This window comes from Galeopterus variegatus, unplaced genomic scaffold (assembly GCF_000696425.1).
Source record: "Galeopterus variegatus unplaced genomic scaffold, G_variegatus-3.0.2 Scaffold3125, whole genome shotgun sequence".
Lineage (NCBI taxonomy): Eukaryota > Metazoa > Chordata > Mammalia > Dermoptera > Cynocephalidae > Galeopterus > Galeopterus variegatus.
This window is the reverse complement of record NW_007729236.1, coordinates 237876-247398: the sequence shown is the minus strand read 5'-3', so window position 1 is coordinate 247398 and position 9523 is coordinate 237876.

The following is a 9523-nucleotide window of genomic DNA, read 5'->3' as shown; positions in this document are numbered from 1 at the left end:
TTGGTGGGAGCTAAAAATAAATGAATAAATTCACACACACACACACACACACACACACAAATGGGGGGGTAGAAGACATAACTACAATTCCTCAAAGTTTATGTGACAAGCAAACAGAAAGGACTTTGTGGGGAGGGAGGGGGGAGAGGGAGGGGGGAGGGAGTTTTCGGTAATGGGCCACAGTAATCACCCACATTGTATATCGGCAAAATATAATTAAGAAAAAAATTTTTTAAAAAGGTGATGGAAAAACGTGTAAAAATAAGAATACTAATTTATCAATAAAGAAGAAATGCTTGATCACACACACAAAAAAGAAAAACTTCTTCAGAACTATGTAGAAAAGGAACACACTTCCTTCACTTAGCACTCAGTCAACAATGAATATTTACTGAGTCTATACCAGACACAATTTTAGGTAGACAATATTGTCTGCCCTTAGTCATATTAGATTCTAAGGGATATACTCATATTTATTCTTGAGTCTGTCAGTAACTCTGTAACCTTAATTGAAGGTTCACTGGATTGAACTGGATAATTCTATCAATGCATTGATTAATTCTCAAAAGGACTGAAGGGCTCTCACATTCTATCAGTGATATCTTTCTTTCCTAAGATCTTTTGAATCTCTACTTGATATTTCTGAGAAAGTTTTTTCAATAATTTTCCATCAACATGAAGTTTAATTATTTTTTGTCCCTTATGGAGGCAATATGAGTTTTACCTTCCCTTTTTCTGGTTTGATAAGGGTTGTTTGGAAGCTAAAACAACATTTACCATACTGGTGAAGGGGCATGGAGAATGGAACATAGAAGAGGCTATCACAGATCTTATGTAATATAAATGTAAATTTCTCACTGTCTCCAAAAAATCTTTAGTAAACTCAATTTTTGTGTTAGTCTCTAGATCTAATAGAATCAATGATAAATAGTATCTGAGACATTGTTACCCAAAGCATGACTCTGGAGAGAGGAGCTCTAGAAGCCCCTCTTTACACAACTTGTTTCCGCTGAGAATCCAGTCACTTCCATCCCTTTTGGCATTTGTTCTTACTCCTTGCAAGTCACTGTAATTCAAAGAAAAGATGGAAAATTCATCAAGTTGTAAAAATTAAATTATCCAAATGCTGTTACATAAGGATGTATATAATGTGATAATTCAAACTAGCTACAGCATTATAAAAATTGCTTAACTAGACATAGGAATGTTCACATAACTGCATTGAAAAATCATGTCCAATGTGTTATATTCTCAAGCACTTATACAAATGAATATATGATTAAGGTTACAAGCTAGCCAGATTTTATAAAGTATACTAAGGCCCAACTAATATTTAAGACCCCCAATTGGACTCATGATATTTCAAGGTTCATTATATCCTTGGGGTTATGTGTCACCATGTACTTTCCTCCCTTTATATAACATGGTGCCTTCCCCTATCATTAAAATTTAGCTGTATAAAAGAAAAAAAATAAAAAAAAAAACAACCATCCTTAAAAGTTTAACTTGCTTTTCCTGTAATATTAACTGTTACTGAATCGGTAGCAAATGAATGTTTTCATTAACCTAAGGATAAATTGTGGGTTTAATCTCTATCAGTGAAGACAAAAAAGGATCAGCACACTCAGTGTGGGTGCTCCTTCAGGGAGTTCTTTCCTGCCCATTCTCAGGTAAGGGACTACTGCCTCACGGGGAGGCTTGTATTGTTTTATTTTTTTTTCTAGTTGTTTTGTAGACAGCTTTGCCCTGTAGAATATAGAGCCAAGCTCTGGATTCATTTCTCTCATGACAGCTTCCATTCACTTTCTCTTCCAACTATGATTCCTGACTCCTCTACCTGTTTCTGAGAGCACAGAAAATAAATCCATCTCTGGCGAGTTGTTTATTTAGGTATTCATCTGCTGCTTTTACACTATATTTTAGGAGCTTTATGGGTATTCATTAGTTAAAGCAAAGAAGTAAAAATAAATAAAATTTAACATTAGTGAAATATACATACACAAGAGAAAGTTGGCATGTTGATATAGGCAGCTTACAGGATTTTAGAGCCATCTAAGTTGAGTGCAAATTGGTCTCCGGTCTTTCTGATCCCATGGCAAAAAGGCACATTGTTACATGATTCCAGTTGATCCTAAGATGACAACGTGCTAAATTCTCATGAGACATAAAGTCTGAAGCAGGGTCTTTATTGGTCACATGCATGGTGCAGTGGACAGTGTTTCACTACCAACCTGGAAATAAACATTCCTCATTCTGCAGTGGTAACAGTTATCCAGTGCTAAATCAAATATCAGTTAATAAGGTTATTCAGGAATTGTTTAAGTGGTGTCATCCCAGGCAGCTTTTGAAATTTGCCACTTGAAGCATGGGAAAGTGTGGAATATGTAGAGGACAGAATCCATTGCAGACCCTTAATGACTCTACACATTTCTCTCAGCTGCTCTGTATATGCGGATGGAACAACCGACAATACAAAGTTATATTTTCTGGTAAACATTTTTGTTGGTCATTTGCATTTTAATACACTCAATATGGCTTTAGTTCAGTTCTTCAAAAGTTCACCAATAACTTAAATCATCATTCAATTCAATGACCTCTTTTTGGCTGTGCCTTACTTGAATCTTCTGATGTGCTTCAAACTGTCATTCATGATTTTTCCATGTTAATTGATCTTAGTTTGTAACAGTCTTGCTGCTGGTTTCTTGTCTGTATCTTCTGAATTCTCCCACTTTCTTTTTGTCCGTAATGCATCTCATCTAACTGTTCCATCCTGCTCCTGTTCATCTCACTGCAGTTCTGTTTGACTGATTCAGCTTACTCAGGTTTGATGCTCCTGCTTCTCTCCAGTTGGGAGCTCTTTCCCAGCCTTTAGACTGTAGGTTCAACTCGCTATTGAATGCTTCTTTGTAGCTATCCAAAAAGCACCTTGAACTCAACAAATTGCAAACAAAAACCACATTCTTTATTCTTCTTCTGTAATGGAGGTACTTCAAAATCTCATGGAAAGATTATTACTACCTTTTAGTTCTATTTTTCACTTTCCTTTTCTTTGTCAGCTGGCCAGTGTAGGGATCTGCACCCTTGACCTATGTGTTATAACACCACACTGTAAGCAACTGAGCTAACCGGTCAGCCCTACTCCTTATTTCTATGAACTTTTTGAACTACACTCATATATAATATTGTTACCAAGAGTCTTGACCCAAACCACCAAAAGGGGATTTTTCCCAAACTCCTCCCCCTCCCTCAGTTCCAATTGCATCTGGTCTCATGTCCTTCTACTTTTGTTTTTGTGTTTTTAAATTTTTATTGCAGTGCCTACATGCAGTGCCTGTAAAGGGAGAGAAAGTGTTGTTGCTCAAAAATAGTAACTTTCTATTTGACCTTGGAAATCTGACTTTGGGGAAAACCTGAAGAGTACATTTGTTCAGTGATGAGGATTCATCTTTCTTGTAGTTTGTGCTACTAGCCAGCAGGTGTGGAAACACACTTAGGAGTCAGTGGGAGAAAGTATGCAGGAGTTAGTGGGATACATGTGAGCAAGGGTCAAGAGGAAGTTACACAAAAAATAAAAACAGGGAGCACAGCTTTTAATAATTTATACCTTTTTCTTATGTTTTATGTCCATGATTCTATCTTTATAAAACTTTTATTATGATATACATTATCTAAAATTTGACACTAATCTTTTTTACAGTTAGAGATCAGTAGAATTAAATATATTCAAATTAATTTGCAACCAGAACCACCATACATCTGCAAAATGTTTTCATCCCCAAATACAATTTGTACTTGCCAAACACTCAATCCCTATTTCCCTCTACCACAAGTCGTGGCAAGCACTTTTCTACTGTCTACATCTATGAATTTTTCTACTTTAGAGACCTCATCTAAGTGCAATCATAACATGTTTGTTTTCTCGTGAGTGGCTTATTTCGTGTGGCTTAATGTCATCAAGCTTCATTTATGTGGTAGTACTTTCCAGGTTTTTTCTTACTTTTTAAAGCTCAACAGTATTATTATCCACATACACCACCTGTTGTCTATCCATTCACACATCAGTGGATGATCGGTGCTTCCTTCTTTTGACCATTGTGGATAATCCTGCTGTGAACATGCAGCTGCTAATGTCCGGTATAGTCTCAGCTTTCACTTCTTTTGAGGCTATACCTAGGAGTAAAACTGATGGGCCACATGATAATTCTATGTTCAGAAATCTCCATAATGTCTTCCACATTTTACATTTCCACCAGCAATACACGAACGTTGCAGTTTCTACACTTCCTTCTGAACTCCTGCTTTTTTTTTTCTTCTTTTTTTTGTACAGGCCATTGTAATGGAGGTAAAGGAATAGTTTTTTGTGGTTTTGATATGCATTCCTCTGATGACTAAGTTATGTTGATCATCTTCTCATGTGTGTATCAGCAATTTGTACATCTTCTTATGTGTATTTTTTAATTTTCTTGTTTTGTTTTTTAATTGTAGAATTTTAAAATATATATTCTGAATATCAATACCTTATGACGTTTTCCAAAATTTCCCCCATTATATTTGTTGTCACTTTACTCCATTAATTGTGTCATTTGATGCAGAAAAGGTTCTAATTTTATACAGCTTGACTTATTTTTGTGGATGTTCTTGTATCTTGTGTAACATTCATTAAATTATTGCCAACTCCAAAGGTATGCAGTCTCTCCCCTATGCTTTTTCTTAAGTGAACCTTTAAAATTTATAATTACAACTTGACATCATAACATAAAATATGAGATGACTGTTATTCATTCATTTAGACACTGATATTTGATCTAAATTTTGACAATCCATGGTACCAAATAAGGTACCATGTTTGGTCTCCAATGACTTTAGTGCTTCTAATATTCCAGATGCGGTTGGCTAAGCAAGTTGCTAAGACCAACCCACAGTTAAAGAAAATTAATTTTTACTCCAACGGTAAGAGTGGGAAAGAATTTGTGGCTGCCTTTACTCTATCACAAATGTCATTGTTACAATACATTTTGAACAACATATATTCTCATTTCCTTTTACGTTTCTTGTTTTATTCACAATTTGTTTACAAGTGTATTATTTAATGTTTGAATATTTGAGGCTTACCTGAATTTCTTTTTCTTTTTGATTTCTAATATTTCATTTTATTTAATTTCAGAAAACACATGTAAGAGTTCAAACTTGAGACATGTTTTATAAGTTAACATTTGTTCTGTCTGGTTGAGTCTTCACATAGTGCTTTATAATTGTCAGTTGGGTCATGACAGTGTCATTCATGTCTATATCCTTACTGATGTTTCATCTGGTGGTCCCATCTATTAATAAGAAAAAAGTATTCTCCAATTGTAATTGTAGATTTTTTGTATTTCTTGATCAGTTCTGTGGCTTTTTAAAACAAAAATGTCTTTTGAGGCTTTGTTTTTAGACACATACATATTTATTTTTTATTTATTTTTATTTTTGGTTTGTGTTTATGACTGGTAAGGGGATCGCAACCCTTGGCTTGGTGTGGCCCTCACCGCGCTCAGCCAATGAGCACACCGGCCATCCCTATATAGGATCCGAACCCGCGGCCTCAGCGCTCCCAGCGCTGCACTCTCCCAAGTGAGCCACAGGGCCGGCCCTATACTCATTATAATATCCTAGTGTAAGATCCACTTATTATTATGAAAGTTCACTACCTGAGTAAGACATTTTGTGTTGAAGTTTATTTTGTCTGGTAGGAAGATCTCAACTTCAGCTTCTAGTTCTTAGAGTTTGTATAATATACTTTTTGTTTTCTGTCCTTTTACTTCCAGTCAGTGTCTTTGTATTTGAAGTGTGTCTCTGTGGATAGCATGTTGTTGAATCTGTTTCTCTCTGTTTTTCTGTTTAATCAAGTCTCACAATCTCTGCCTTTATTTAAATATTTACTAAATTTACAGTAAACTATTTATATCTTTGAATGTAGAACACCAAGAAATGCCCATATCCAGAAAATTTAACCTATTCTACCAAACATTTGGAGATTTAGTTTTGATTCTTCCTAAACTCTCCAAAATACAGAAGCAGTAAAGAGACTTCCCAAATTATTTTATGAGGCCAGGATGATCGTGATAACAAAACCAGACAAAAAGAGCAAAAGAAAAGCAACATTGTGACCAACATGTTTTATGAATGTAGATGTAAAAATCTTCAACAAAGTACAAGCAAGCAGGATCCAGCAACATATAAAAATAAATATACTCTTTGCCAAGTTGATTTTATTCCAGGAATACTAGTTTGATTAATAGCCCCAAGTTAATCAATATTATAAACCATATCAATATGATAATTAACAAAACCACATAACCACCTAAATAGATGGAGAAAATAAATTTGTCAGATTTAACTTTCTTCCATGATAACAAAACTGAACAATGTAGGGATAAAGGAGACATTCCCAAACTGATAAAAGGCCCATAAAATCCTCACAGCTAACATTAGCCTTAATGGTAAAATTCTGCCTCAGGGAGCCGGCCTGTGGCTCACTCGGGAGAGTGTGGTGCTGATAACACCAAGGCCACGGGTTCGGATCCCATATAGGGATGGCCGGTTAGCTCACTGGGTGAGCGTGGTGCTGACAACACTAAGTCAAGGGTTAAGATCCCCTTACTGGTCATCTTTTAAGAAGTGAAAAAAAAATTCTGCCTCATTATTTTCTAAATTTAGGAACAAGATAAATGTATCCATTTACACCACATCTATTCATTACTGTACTGAAGGTTCTAGCCAGAACCCAGTTACCAGTTGCTAAAAAAGAAAAAAAAGAAAGAAAGAAAAGAATAGAAATGCAGAAATATATAAAAGATACCTTGTTTGGAAAGAAAAGAAGTTTAATTCTTTTTATTCACAGATGGCATAATCTCATATTTAGAAAATCCTAACAAATTCACTGAAAACTCTTAGAATTAATAAATGAGTTTATGAACGTAACAGGATACAAAAACAATATGCAAAAATTAATTGTATTTCTTTACACGATAAATGAACAATAGAAAAATAAAATTAATGACAGAATTCTAGTTACAATAGCATCCAAATAAAAATACTTAGTAATAACCTGAAGAAAAGTGTGTAAATGTGAGCAATTCAATACATGACTAGAGTGTTAACACCTAGATATCATCATGTCTGAGCCTCCTCTCCTTGGCTCTAAGGATGTTACCTTCACAGAGCGAGGAAAGGGGTTGCTTTCTTGGCCTTTATATTATTAGACATCAGCTCAGGGTGAGGTGCCCATCTGAATAGGAAAAAATATGACACAAAGAAACTATGTTTTTCCTTTGCTCTCACAGCACAATCATCAACACAGAAGACAAACATCTGTGACCAAATGTGTGGGGTTTCTTCCCACTAGCAAGCAAGACAGCAATTGTGCAGAAGACACCAGTGTCCTGTAATTCAACCCAATTCTGACATGATCTACCTGGAGACAGTGTTAGATCTCACAGGATGAAGGCTCAGGCACCAAGCCATCCCCTCATTTGGGGTGCCACTTGCAAGACCAGGCCTCTGAAACTTCTGACCAAATGGCTATAAATTAGGGATTCACAACTTCCTCCTTGGATTCAATTAGTTTGCTTGAATGGCCCAAAGAACTCAGGGAAAATAATACTTACACTAACTGGCTTATTATAAAGAATATCACAAAGGATACAAACAGATGCATGTGAGGAGGTATGGGGGATGGAGCATGGAGCTTCCATTACCTCCACAGGTTGCCACCTTCCAGGAACCTCCATGTGTTTAACTATCTGGAAGATCTTCTAACCCTGTGCTCTTGGGTTGCTATAGAAGCTTCATTATGTAGGCATGATTGAAGCATGGACAACCATGTAGAAATGTGATTGAACCAAAGGGTCTGATCTGACACTAACAGACTGGGTGGAAAAACCCAAAAAGACCTGTTTGCTCAGGTTCTTCTTGACTTCTCTGTGCAGCATTCCTTCCTCTCTGGCATAGGGCAGAGCCCCTCCTGAAATGGGGTTTTATCACCTACAATCAGCTAAGATGGGTCAGGGGACTTTCTGTCCTGGAGATAAAAAGGAGCAGATAAAGAAGCAGGAGAAGATAAAAGAGTAGCATGAGAGAGGAACTGTAGATGAAAATGATATATAAATATAATGTCTCACCATCCAAATGTGTGTTACTGTCTCCGTTTTTATGGACAGAAGACTGAGGCCCACAAAGAGGAAATGACAAACCATATCTTAGAGGATAGACAAACAGTCACTGATTCATTCCCACTTCACACTTACCGAACATCATGTATTTAATAAAGCCCAGATATCACAGCAATAGTTCTTTATGCTAGAGCCTAGGAACCAGGGGTCTGAGGAAGAGAGTCTTTAGATGATAAATTCTCAGTCAAAATGGCTCTGGGGGGATCAAGACTGAGTTCCCTAGATTTGTAGGATAGTAATTGGGGGCAATTGTAGGATCAGAGGAAACACAGGAATTAAAACATGTCAGAACATACATCTACATCAGAAAAATAGAAAACCAGGGATCAGGGTTAAGCAAGAGTCAGCCCTCTCACAGCCCCTACTCATTCATCCTGAAACATCATGCTTTTTTTATTCTAATTTTCATTTTACACCTGGCCACATCAACCTGGATAACTCAAACAGGCCCTGTTTACAAAGGAAGAGCAGTAGCAGCAGGATCTCTGAGAAACCCTTGTGTGAGAGTCTTTGCCTAGTTTATGCCTTAAACCAGGGAAGGAAACACAAAGGTCAGGTTCCCCCATACACAAAAATAATAATAATTAATTAAAGATTTAATAGATGGATAGATGGACAGGTGGATGGATCTTGGGGGTCTGGGCAAATAATTTATAGAAACGAGTGTAAATTAGACCAAGAATTATGCAGTGCACTTTCCCTATGGTCTTGGTATTTTATTCTAATATACAGTATCCACTACAGCAGAGTTTTCAACTGCATAATATAATCCATTGAATATGCACAATTTAATTTACTGGGTGAGAAAGAACATTTTTATAGTGGATTAGAAGAGCGTTATATTAATTACTTGATTGGTAACAAATTAAAAGAAAAAATAGAGACTATATATTTATTTATTTAGCTTTAGAATGGACTGTAAAAAAATACATGTGGGTTCTACAATCACAATATCTTTAGCTGAACTTTTAAAAAATTACGTTAATTTTTATATCATCAACTGCTTTGCCCACATTCAAATTTCCCCCATTGAGCCCACAATGTTTCAGGTTGTCCCACCAGGATTTAATAAAGAAGCAGAATTTCACATGCTGTCACCTGAGTAGAGACCAGTATGGACCACCAGGTCCTGTGTGCAGGCCGCACGATTCACTCTCCGGAAAATGAACAAAACTTCCTCCATTGGTTTGTAAGGGACTGCAGCAGAGGCCTGTGGAAATGTTGTCTCTTCCTTCAGTGACGTCACCAGCAGACCACGAGAAAAGAGCTTTCGTATTTCTTCTGTGCATGTGCTGCTTCACCCATTCTTGCCA